The following is a 13,112-nucleotide window of genomic DNA, read 5'->3' as shown; positions in this document are numbered from 1 at the left end:
GGTGAGTAATGTATATGCACTACCACGCACACCAGCCCGTCGACGTCGGTGTCGTCCGTCCCATCTGCTGTGCTGCACGGCCAATTGGACGACTCAGCGCCCAACAGCATACAGCTGAATGCAGCCATGAACAGTATAGCGCTCTATAAATCGTGCACTATATCGTTCAGTGTGTACGGCCGCCCTATATCTTGTCCCGTCAGTCGTGCCACGATCTCCAGATCGTTAAATGTGTACCCACCCTTACGATTGGGTTTGGTTAAGCCGGGTACATACTGGAGCGATGTGTACCCAGACAATATGGCAGTTGACGGGCTGACATATACAGTAGTTACATACCGCGTTACACATCAAAACAATCCCTCATTCCGTTCTTCATTACACTGTATGGCGGTGCATGTGATATAGGCCTTCATTCCGAGTTGTTCGCTCGCAAGCTGCTTTTAGCAGCTTTGCACACGCTAAGCTGCCGCCTACTGGGAGTGAATCTTAGCATATCAAAATTGCGAAAGATTCGCAATATTGCGAAAAGACTTCTCGACTTACTCTTCCAGTGCGATCAGTTCAGTGCTTGTCGTTCCTGGTTTGACGTCACAAACACACCCAGCGTTCGCCCAGACACTCCTCCGTTTCTCCAGACACTCCCGCGTTTTTCCCAGAAACTGTAGCGTTTTTTCACACACTCCCATAAAACGTCCTGTTTCCGCCCAGAAACACCCACTTCCTGTCAATCACATTCCGATCACCAGAACGAAGAAAAAACCTCGTAATGCCGTGAGTAAAATACCTAACTGCATAGCAAATTTACTTAGCGCAGTCGCACTGCGGACATTGCACATGCGCATTATAAATACAGAGCGAACATCTCGGAATGACCCCCATAGTCCGGTTGGATGTACAGCATGGGCGACTGGACGATATCACATGTGACTGCGGGAGCGCCCATATTGGCCATACACCCTGACTGATCGGCCTGATATGTCGTTCTGATTCATCCAGTGTACCCAGCATAGCAGATGGTCATGTGACAGTTGGAAGGGAAGTACAGTAGTTCAGTGTGCGGTTACACTGGGAGGTGTGCGGTCGTTGGGAGAATATGCACAGTCATGTGATCTAATGTGCCCAATCATGTTACTGGTTTTTCTGTCATTATACCATGCAGTTTTAGAAATATATGTATTTACATTTTGGATAAATAATTACACCTAAGGATGCAATAAGGGGTTTTGAACTAAGCATGTTGCTAACAAAAATCCAATGTGAGTTGTAATAAAAGGTTTAGCTACTGATCAGTAAACATGTATATTTGCATTAACAATTACATTTGCTAATCATCTTTTTCTTAAGATTTCTATAGTGTGCCAAAGTTGCTCCTAAACCTGTTAAGAAGACCTTAAGGGCAATAACAGCCTACTAAGAATCTCCTTACATTGCATATAGCATCTGGGCCAATGTTCCTGCAGATAATTTCTGGCACATACCCTGCTCCTGCCATATTATATATATATTACATACAGCAATGAGACCCTATATGACATTACCACGGTAACACCACAGATGACTCACTTCCTGGGCTCAATCTCTTTGCTCGACTCCCAACGAGCTGGTTTCCGTTCCCACCACCCAGCTCAGAAACTTACCACTCATTTTACTGACACGTTACAACTTCCCTGTCACTCTTCCCATTATCGGAGGGGGCAGGAAACAGGGTTTCAGGGGGTAAGTGCACCTGACAGCAATCGGAGGTGGTGCACGGGATTGTGCTGAATATTGAAAAGAAAATGGCACGTGTGGCGTGTTCCGGCCTAACTAATGGAACTCTAACTAATCTGCTGTTTCAGCCAAGTGTTCCGTCACGGAGACCTTTGTCCACTGATCTAACATCTAACCTCAACCCTCTTCAAGGGATCTTTCAGCTGTTCTGTCGCTCGTGAAATAAAAAATGTAAATGTAGCCGTGTTCAGGAAAAGCGTAATAGAGGCAAAAATGATAAAACGCAGTGAAATATGCTGCGCTATATATAAAAATGTTAATAAATAAATAAAAAGGGCATTATGTTTGCACCCACAAGGGCAGGTGGCCCTGATATCTTGGCAGCCTTGAGGTCTTCTGGACCCAGCTATGGGTCATGGTGACGACTTGTGGAATATCTCCCTGGGGATTACTCTGTAGTATGAAGGGCTATCGTGTGAAAGGCTCCCAAACGTTCCGATGCAGAGACCAATCGTTTCTTTTATTTTATTATTTGTTACGAGCAGTAACAAAGGAGTGGGTGCCAGTCACAATGCGGACATATAGTGATAGTAATGAATCGCCATCCATCTTGATCACAACAGCGATCTTTGTGCGTACGCTGTGTAACCTATGCGGTGTATGAGTCTTTAGATAATTTCGCACAGTTGCAAAAAAATCGCTTGTCTACGTGATCATCAGTGTTGCGTGCAGATGTGTGAGACTCAGAACACGGGGGGTCATTCCGAGTTGATCACTCGCTAGCTAGTTTTAGCAGCCGTGCAAACGCTATGCCGCCGCCCAGTTTATTTTAGCTTAGCAGAAGTGCGAGCGCATGTGCAGCCGAGCTCTGCAAAAACAGTTTGTGCAGTTTCTGAGTAGCTCTGACTCAGCGCTTGCGATCACTTCAGCCTATTCGTGTCCGGATTTGACGTCATACACCCGCCCAGCCACGCCTGCGTTTTTTCAGACACGCCTGCGTTTTTGCAAACACTCCCTGAAAACGGTCAGTTGACACCCAGAAATGCCCCCTTCCTGTCAATCTTCTTATGGCCGCCGGTGCGAAAGAAAACTTCGCTAGAACCTGTGGACACCACAAAGCTCTTTGTACCCATACGACGCGTGTGTGCATTGCGGGGCATACGCATGCGCAGAAATGTAAAAACATTTCCTGATCGCTGTGCTGCAAACAACGGCAGCTAGCGATCAACTCGGAATGACCCCCATGGTCGAAATACCAGAAACACTCTTTACCATGGTAATGGCACCAACCTGCCCAATTGCAGCACTTACTGTACGGTTCGGAGGCTAGGCCAACGTTAGGTTATAAAATACTCAATGTATGTTTTCCTTTATCTGTTCTTTTTGGGCTGATGTTGGTGCTAGAGCTACAGACTTGAGGACAAGTTTACTAAGTGGCGACCTGTTTGTCAGCGGGGTTTAAGCACGCAATATAAAAAGTCCCTATTATTAAATTATAGTAATTGGAACAAATTTGTTAGCTAATGGGCAAAACCATGGGGGTCATTCCGACCCAATCGCATGCTGCAGTTGTTTGCAGCGCAGCGATCGGGTTAGAACTGCGCATGCATGGCGCGTGCCAGGCAGCCGAAGGCCATCATTACCTAGTGATCGCCTCTGCCTGATTGACAGGCAGAGGCGGTCGCTGGGCAGGAGGGGGCGGCACGGCGGCATTTGGCCACCGTTTTTGGGGCGCGGTCAGGCCAACACAGGCGTAGTCGGTCCGTGCTGGGGGCGAGCCACAGCGGCTGTGTGACGTCACACGCAGCCGCTGCGATCCGGGGCAGCGACGAGTAACTCCCGGACAGCCGCAGAAGCTGTGCAGGCTGGGAGCTACCCAAGTACAAAGAAGGGGGGGAAGGGGGCGGCCTGACATGCGGGGAGGACTAGCCCTGTGCTGGGCGTCCCCCCGCATGTCTGGGAAGATGATCGTAGCTGTGCTAAATTTAGCCTAGCTACGATCAACTCAGAATGAGGGCCCATGTGCACTGCAGGGGAGGCAGATGTAACATGTGCAGAGAGAGTTAGATTTGGGTGGGGTGTGTTCCAACTGAAATCTAAATTGCAGTGTAGTAATAAAGCAGCCAGTATTTACCCTGCACAGAAACAATATAACCCACCCAAATCTAACTCTTTCTGCACATGTTACATCTGCCCCACCTACACTGCCCATGGCCCTCATTCCGAGTTGTTCGCTCGCTAGCTGCTTTTAGCAGCATTGCACACGCTAGGCCGCCGCACTCTGGGGGTCATTCCGATTTGTTCGCTCGCTAGCTGCTTTTAGCAGCTTTGCACACGCTAAGCCGCCGCCTACTGGGAGTGAATCTTAGCTTATCAAAATTGCGATCGAAAGATTAGCAGAATTGCGAATAGACACTTCTTAGCAGTTTCTGAGTAGCTCCACACTTACTCGGCATCTGCGATCAGTTCAGTCAGTTTCGTTCCTGGTTTGACGTCACAAACACTCCCAGCGTTCGCCCAGACACTCCTCCGTTTCTCCAGCCACTCCCGCGTTTTGCCCAGAAACGGTAGCGTTTTTTCACACACACCCATAAAACGGCCAGTTTCCGCCCAGAAACACCCACTTCCTGTCAATCACATTACGATCACCAGAACGAAGAAAAAACCTTGTAATGCCGTGAGTAAAATACCTAACTGCATAGCAAATTTACTTGGCGCAGTCGCACTGCGGACATTGCGCATGCGCATTAGCGACTAATCGCTCCGTTGCAAGAAAAAAATAACGAGCAAACAACTCGGAATGACCCCCTCTGGGAGTGTATCTTAGCTTAGCAGAATTGCTAACGAAAGGTTAGCATTTCTGCTACTACACATTTCCCTGCAGTTTCTGAGTAGCTCCAGACCTACTCCTAGATTGCGATCACCTCAGTCCGTTTAGTTCCTGGTTTGACGTCACAAACACGCCCTGCGTTCGGCCAGCCACTCCCCCGTTTCTCCAACCACTCCTGCGTTTTTATCTGTGACGCCTACGTTTTTCCCTACACTCCCCGAAAACAGCCAGTTTCCGCCCAGAAACACCCACTTCCTGTCCATCACTCTGCAGCGTTTACAGCGACTGGAAAGCTTAGTTCGGGCGTGAGTAAAAGTACTAAGAATGTAGTAAAAGAACGCCGTGCGTGCGCATTGCGGACCATACGCATGCGCAGAAATGCCGATTTTTGCCTTAGTAGCAGAAATGCGAAAATCGGCATCTAGCGATCAACTCGGAATGAGGGCCATGGTTTGGTTTTGTCCAACTGCTAACAAATTTGCTGCTACGATCAGGTCTGAATTACCCCCTAGGTGAGCAGTGGAGAAATCGGAGATGTACAGTAGGTTAACCTATCAATAAGCCCTTTATCTGGTGAAAACACCGGGGAAAGGGCTTTTTTCTGTTACTAAATAGACCCCTTGGCATGGCCGGAACTAGGATTTTCGTCACCCGGGGCAACCCCCGATGCCCCCCCTCAAAAAAAAACCCCCACTGCAAAACAAACTCTATCAGACTAAAATAATCAGATTATCAAAAAATTTGAAAAAAGGGGACACTATTGGACAATATTCCCCTATGTGCCTCACATGCCCTATGCGTCACATGCCTCGCCAGCGTGTTCAACTACATGCTCCTCTGTGAGTCTCCATACATTGCACTATATCATAACATGTATATGTATACACTAGAAAAGAGGCGCCTAAGAGGAGATATTATTAATATCTTCAGACATGTAAAGGGACATCACAAAGAGTTATCAGAGGAATTATTTATTAAAAGAACACAGTTTAGGACACGTGTGCACTCGCTGCGACTGGAGGAGAGAAAGTTCAGAACTCAACGGAGGAAAGGGTTCTTCACTGTTAGGGCAATCAGGATGTGGAATTCCCTGCCAAGGAAGGTGGTAATGGCGGACTCTGTAAATGGATTTAAAAAAGGAATAGATACATTTCTGAATGAAAATTATATCCAAGGTTATAATATTTAAAATAAAGGTTGAGTATCCCTTATCCAGAATTCAAAATCACACATTTTTTGTTCCCCTACTGAGATAATGACATATATATGTACATTATACTATATATCTATATAATATATCTATATATACACATAATATATAATATATATGTCATTATCTCAGTAGGGGACCCAAAAATGTGGGATTTTGAATTTTGGATAAGGGGTACTCAAACTGTATCTACATGGTTAATCCGGGGGTAGTATGAGTTATAGTAGTTATCTAGTCAAAAAACATTATTCAGCGGGTATGTTGAATCATCACAACTTAATACGGGTTGAACACAATAGGCAATTTGCCTCTATTCAACCTCAATTACTATGTTACTTCATCAGTGCACTACATTCCTCTATTCAATGCACTACATCACTATACTACATACCCTACACGCTGAACTACATCACTACACTACATGCCCCTATGCACTGCACTACATACCCTATATGCTACACTACATCACTACACTACATCCCCTTATATGCTACACCACATCAGTGCACTACATGCCCCTATATACTGCAATACATTACTACACTACATACCCTATATGGTACACTACATCACTACACCTAATCCCCCCATCTGGGAGGCAAAGCGGAGGTTGATACTGCTAATTGGGAGCACAGTGCGCTTCTATAGCTTGTACAGTGCACTGCACGCTAGTCGCAGCACTGCATGGCAAAGAAGAGAGTTTAAGACAGTAGCCGACATAGGAGAGATCCCAGGTACTGGAGGTATTGGAGCCAGCTGCAGTCAGACAGGTGGGTCAGAGACATTGCCCCGGGAGCTGTCTACTGTCTCACTGGAGCAGCACAGCACTGCCAGTTTGGGGAAAAAAAAACCTGCTCCTCTGTAACTCCTTGGCGCCCCCTCAAATCCTGCACCCGGGGCGCATGCCCCCTTAGCCCCCCCTAGTTATGTCCCTGCCCTTGGTCTAACAATAGATTTGCGTTAGGGCGAGGGATGAGATCTTTGCATTATATATTTTTTTAGATTTATTGAACCTTCTTTATCCTAAGATCACTTTTGATAAACTGCTGGAAGAAGCAAAAGGAGAAGACCTTATTATGAAGCAAGGGGGCCTGAAGAGATTCTCCATCGGGATCTCACCCAGCACAATTAATTATACCCTACAGTCTAATGGTCATCCCCATGTATGGCGCATCTTCCAACACTTCACGAAGTAAAACAGAGACAAAATAATCCCCGTCCATAATTCATCATCCGGTTTTGGATTGCAAACATTACATGATTTTTGCTGTTTTCAAAAAATGTTTTTAGTTCATTTTAAAACACTTCAGGGTGGTTTTGCAAAACCAAAACACGAATATGAATCCAGAGGCAAAATCCAAACCAAAAACACAGGGGTCATCGCACATCTCTAGTTTATGCCTGGTTTAAAGACAAATATAAGATATAGGGTGAGATTTATGAACACTGGGAGGGAGATAAAGAACCAGCCAATCAGCTCCTGCTGTAACTAGCAGAGAAAATGGAGGCGGTTGCCGCCGGGCCCCATCCCTGAAGGGGGCGCCTCTCCTCCATTGTCCCAGCTTTCGCCATCCCCTAGCAATAAGCGCCCGCAGCTGCAACTTCCCCTATGACGCTACCTCCGGCAATATGCTCTAGCAACTGCTGCCCCCCTCTGACTGTGACCGGGTCCCGCCTCCATGCTTGTGCCACCAAAGGGGCAGGGAAGTCCCTTCACCGGCATCACCGTGACCTGACACAATAACTTTATTTTCAGAAGTGAGGAGCCTGCCGCCGCTGAGCTGCTTCCATGAGGAGGCACAAGCAGAAATCAGGTAAGTGAATCAGCTTTAGACAGGGAGCGGGGGTTTGGGCCGCTGATATTTTACAGAGACGCAGGGGGAGAGGGGGTTGTTGAGGCTGCCGACATGGGGGGTGCCAGGGCCCGATTAAGGCTAGTGTGGGCCTCAGGGCAACAAGGTGAGGGGGCCCCCAACAATAAAACTGACTCTGCACACAGCCGGTGTCACTACTTTGGGGGAGCAGGAGAGAAAGAAAAGAAAAGAAAGAGAAAAAGAAAGAAAGAAAGAAAGAAAGAAAGAAAGAAAGAAAGAAAGAAAGAATGAGATGATATTGTAGGACAGTCACAAAAATGCTATCTGTATTGTCTGTCAGTCACTGAAATGCTCTTAGTATTGTATGGCGGTCACTAAAATGCTTTTAGTGTTGTATGGTGGTCACAATAAAATGCTTTCTGTATTGTTAATATACTCTTAGTATTGTGAAGCAGTCACTAAAATGCTCTTAGTATTGTATAGCAGTCACTAAAATGCTCTTAGTATTTTATGAAGTTCACTGAATTGCTCCTAGTGTTGTCATGGGCGCGTCGTCCATTTTTCGAAGTTGAACAGTCAGCACGGGGGAGGGGGTCACCAACATATATATTTCCTCTGGGCGATTGGGATGAAGTTACGCCACCTCAGTACCCCCAAAGGCTCTTTGCGTATCGCAGTTTTAATCATGTTTGGCCAGGAAGGTTTAATAGCTGTGTTTACACACCACCACGGCTGAGTCTCCCAGCCAATAGCGATGAATGTAACGGTGTGTGTAAATAGCGTGCCTCCGGTGTCCCCCCCACAGGTAAAAGCCTCAGTATTTACCTATGGTAGGGATGAGACGGAGGTCTCTCTCTGTAACACACTGTATGTTCTGCCCAAGTGTAACCCACAACCACTTCCTACTGTTACTGTATGCTAGCGATGCTACAGAAAATGTATAACACTGCACACCTACACTGCAACATATCTGTGGATCCAGAACATGAGACACGCTAACCACATTGCACCACTCAACAATATAAAATACTCTGTGGTGTCACATAAAAACTCAAACATTTTCTTGACTGCCTCAAAATAAAAGCAGACATTAATTACATAAGTAATTACTCCTGCTGACATCAGTTGTTGTCAGAGGTCACATAAATAATTGGAGTCCACCTGTGTCAAAATAAAGTGTTTTAATTGATTCCATGATTCCGTTCTAAATAAGAGCTTCATCATGAAGAACAGAAAGGGGTAACGGCCTGATTCAGATGTGCGCACAATTCGGACGCAGTTGGCCGATGGTTTTAATACTGCACATGCATCTGGGTCACATTGTGCATGTGCCGCGAAGGTGGCTGCAGACAGGATTAAGACGCAGGGTGATTGACGGACGGTGACCGTTTGGGGGATGTAACGGAGAGTGGCGACAAAAATTCAGGCGTGTCACATTAGTTTTCAGGGCATGTATCTGCCAGCAACTGCGTCTTCTGACACAGATTCACTGGTTCGCACATCTTACTTCGGGCGGCCATTCTTAGGTTGTGCAGGACTAATAGTGCATGCAAAAATGGTCCGTTCAGTGGGTATATTATGGAGTGTGCGGATGTGTCGGTACAAGCGGCTGCCTTCCCAGGCACACAGACGCAGGCCGTGGTCAGGCGGAGACACTGCACCTGCCAGAGGCGTCATTGAAGATACTATGTGAGCTGGTCAGACCACCGAGGTGGATTGCTGCTAAATCAATGGCTGCTCTTCATGAAGTATACTGTGCCAGGGAACTGACGTTTAAAGGTAGAATCCTGTTGTATGGGCTAATTGCCTTATTTATAGTATCCTCCGAATATGGCAAGAAGCAGCCAGAAACAGTTTCTCATGGCAGGTACAGCCTGCTCCTTCAGCATCTCATCATCTGCCGCGCTTCTTTCAGGCAAAGTAATAAATACTAAGTGGAGGAATCTATTGCCAATGAAGTCCGGGACAAGGGGAAGGCAGTACAGGCAGTTGCCATGGGCACACAGGCATTGGGGATGCAGCACCAGGGATAGCTGTAATTAGAGTATTAGGGGTGTGGTATAGCTCATAGACAGTTAAAAGATAGACAGTCATTAGTTAGACACTATATGGTCGACAGTCAAAAGTCAGACAGGGTCAAAAGTCAGACAGGGTCAAATGTCAGACGGTCATAAGTCAGACACAAATTATTATTTATTTATTTTTGTGTTTTTAAACATTTTTTAACCCAAATTTGGTGAAATTTGTCCCTTTGCGGGCTCGCACGCTGCTGTATGCTGTGCTGTACTCTGCTGTATTGGCTGTGCTGTGTCCAGAGACTCCAGACTCAGTAGTGGCTGTACTGTATATAGCGACTGTGTATAGGGGCAAGCTTCTGTATGCTGTGCTGTACTCTGCTGTATTGGCTGTGCTATGTCCAGAGACTCCAGACTAGTGGCTGTACTGTATATAGCGACTGTGTATAGGGGCAAGCTGCTGTATGCTGTGCTGTACTCTGCTGTATTGGCTGTGCTATGTCCAGAGACTCCAGACTAGTGGCTGTACTGTATATAGCGACTGTGTATAGGGGCAAGCTGCTGTATGCTGTGCGGTACTCTGCTGTAAATTGTACTGTTTGGTGCACTTTACCTTAGTGCGCTTTGTTCACGTGCATCTACAAGCCCTGTGATCCATGCAGTTTGAACAGAGCTACAAGTTAAAAAAAAATAGAAAAAGAAAACAATATATAAACCTATTATTTGTAATGTTTGGTGCGCTTTACCATAGTGTGCTATGTTCACATGACATGATACCAGCGGTGTATCAGGGGTCTTAGCGCCCCTGGCAAAGTAAGGGCTGGTGCCCCCCCATATTTGAAATAGCGAGGGTGTATCAAAAAAAGGGCGTGGACTTATTCACGTTATGCCACACAGTATCACATTACACTGCACAGTAGTGTCTCTTATTCACGTTATGTCACACAGTATCACATAACACTGCACAGTAGTGTCTCTTATTCACGTTATGCCACAAAGTATCACATTACACAGCACAGTAGTGTCTCTTATTCACGTTATGCCACACAGTATCACATTACACTGCACAGTAGTGTCTCTTATTCACGTTATGCCACACAGTATCACATTACACCGCACAGTAGTGTCTCTTATTCACGTTATGCCACACAGTATAACATTACACCGCACAGTAGTGTCTCTTATTCACGTTATGCCACACAGTATCACATTACACCGCACGGTAGTCTCTTATTCACGTTATGCCACACAGTATCACATTACACCGCACAGTAGTGTCTCTTATTCACGTTATGCCACACAGTGTAACATTACACCACACAGTAGTGTCTCTTATTCACGTTATGCCACACAGTATCACATTACACAGCACAGTAGTGTCTCTTATTCACGTTATGCCACACAGTATCACGTTACACCGCACAGTAGTCTCTTATTCACATTATGCCACACAGTATCACATAACACTGCACAGTAGTGTCTCTTATTCACGTTATGCCACATAATGTTATGATTCCCGTACTCCAGACCAGAGGAGATCTAATGGCAGAGGTCTGAGTACTGGGAAGATTTGCTGGTTGTGGGAGCAGGAGAGCCTAGTAACCCCTGGCGCCCTAACTCCGTTGTCTCGCCCGTGTTATCAGAAATCCCCTGCGAGACTATGGTTGCTTGAGCCCATGGCAGCCGCGTTCGAAGGGCGGATTATGTCTGCCCAACCCCGATGCCCCCTCAGGTCTTAATGGGAGACAAAGGGAAATCCGAGACAGGGTGATAACAAGGGGCCCTCTGACTAAGCAACCAGGCCAGGGGTTACAAGCTAACTAACTTAAACCAAGGTATGTGCGGACTAGCCGCCAGGGAAAAGGACAACCAAAGATCCACTGATCCGTTACTCCTATCCAGCACCGCTGGATACCAGAGTGGATCTGTGGGAGCGGAATCCTCCGCAAAAGCTCCAGAACACAAATAAACTAAATAATAAACAGTAAGCGGACAAGCCGCAACACACGGCTGCGCCGCGACTCACGAACACCACAGGATGTTAAAGGTGCTCGGTCAGACTCCAGGAATAGATGACAAATATCCGAGTACAGGACCACTGAGGACAGGAACAACCGGATAGAGCAGGACTGGAAACTCTCTGCAACTGACAAAGGCAAACAGGAAGCTATCACTGGCGTCTGTGAGAAGTCCAAAGGGTGCTTATAAGTGTGAGCTCCCCAATCAGGAACCAGACTGGGTCATCACAATTAATGCCGTGCAGCTTGCATGCTGCACGGCCAGCACACCATGATACAATCAGCACATCATGATACAATTAGAACAGACCCAGCAACGGGGAACGCGGCCCGAACGTGGCGTCCCCGTTGCTAGGGTCAGAGCGGCTCCGTGCGCCCGGCGTCTAGCGTTGCCAGGGAGCCGGCGGCTGTACGCGCACGGCGTCCCTGGTTGCTAGGCGCCGGGCCGCACCGACGAGCGGACCCCGGCGCCTAACAGTACCCCCCCCTTGAGGAGGGGTCAAGGAACCCCTAAAGCCAGGTTTCTGAGGAAATTCTCGAAAAAATGCCCTTTTGAGCCTCGGGGCATGAAGATCCTCATCCAGGACCCAAGACCTTTCCTCTGGCCCATAACCTCTCCAATGTACCAAAAAATAAAGCCGACCCCGGGACAACTTGGAATCGAGAACCTTCACCAAGAACTCCTGCTGACCCTGTACATTTATAGGTGATCTCCCCTGAGATATTTTACGAGGAAATCTACTGGACGAAACATATGGTTTCAGCAATGAGCAATGGAAGGTATTTCCGATCCGTAAAGTTTTTGGTAAACGTAACCGGAAAGCAACTGGATTGACTTTTTTGATAATGTGAAATGGTCCAATAAATTTAGGACCCAATCTGGCTGAGGTTTGTCGAAGTTTAATGTTGCGAGTCGACAACCACACCTTATCTCCTACTTTAAAAGTGCACGGCCGCCGGAGCCTGTCAGAAAATCTTTTTTCCCGGAATGCCGCTTTTCTGAGAGCCAGGTGCACTTTTCTCCAAATAAGTTTAAGATGAGAGGTCAGGGCCAGTGAGGAGACAGAGGAATGTTGAAAAAATGAATTAGCTCTGGGGTGAAAACCAAAAACTGCAAAAAATGGAGACACATTGGTGGAAGAATGACAGGCATTATTATAAGCAAACTCCGCCAATGGAAGAAACTCCGACCAGTCATTTTGGAGTTTGGCCGAGTACAAACGCAAATATTGTTTTAGAGATTGATTAACTCGCTCAGTCTGCCCATTGGATTGGGGATGATAGCCGGACGTTAAAGATAACTTCATCTTTAATGAAGCACAAAAAGACTTCCAAAATTGTGCAATGAATTGTGGACCCCGATCAGAAACAATATCAGTGGGTAAGCCATGGAGTCTGAAAACATGGCGGAGGAACAAGTCTGCCAATCCCTGGGCAGATGGCAATCGGGGAAGAGCAATGAAATGGGCCATTTTGCTAAAACGGTCCACTACCACCCATATGACTCGGCAT

The 13,112-nt window shown here is 46.7% G+C and overlaps 1 protein-coding gene across 2 annotated transcripts in view; it reads left to right on the top strand.

Annotated features, from left to right (window-relative positions):
- The first annotated feature begins 7,508 nt into the window (after window positions 1-7,508).
- Window positions 7,509-13,112, top strand: part of LOC134945829 (uncharacterized) — a 65,081-nt gene continuing 59,477 nt past the window's right edge. For both annotated transcript variants that reach the window (XM_063935344.1, XM_063935343.1), the window contains exon 1: window positions 7,509-7,567. The gene's annotated coding sequence lies outside the window, so the exon portion shown is untranslated. The remainder of the gene's footprint in view (window positions 7,568-13,112) is intronic.

This window comes from Pseudophryne corroboree, chromosome 7 (assembly GCF_028390025.1).
Source record: "Pseudophryne corroboree isolate aPseCor3 chromosome 7, aPseCor3.hap2, whole genome shotgun sequence".
In the NCBI taxonomy this organism is placed as follows: Eukaryota; Metazoa; Chordata; class Amphibia; order Anura; family Myobatrachidae; genus Pseudophryne; species Pseudophryne corroboree.
Note: the sequence above shows the minus strand (reverse complement) of the source record. Positions and strands in the feature narration are given on the sequence as shown.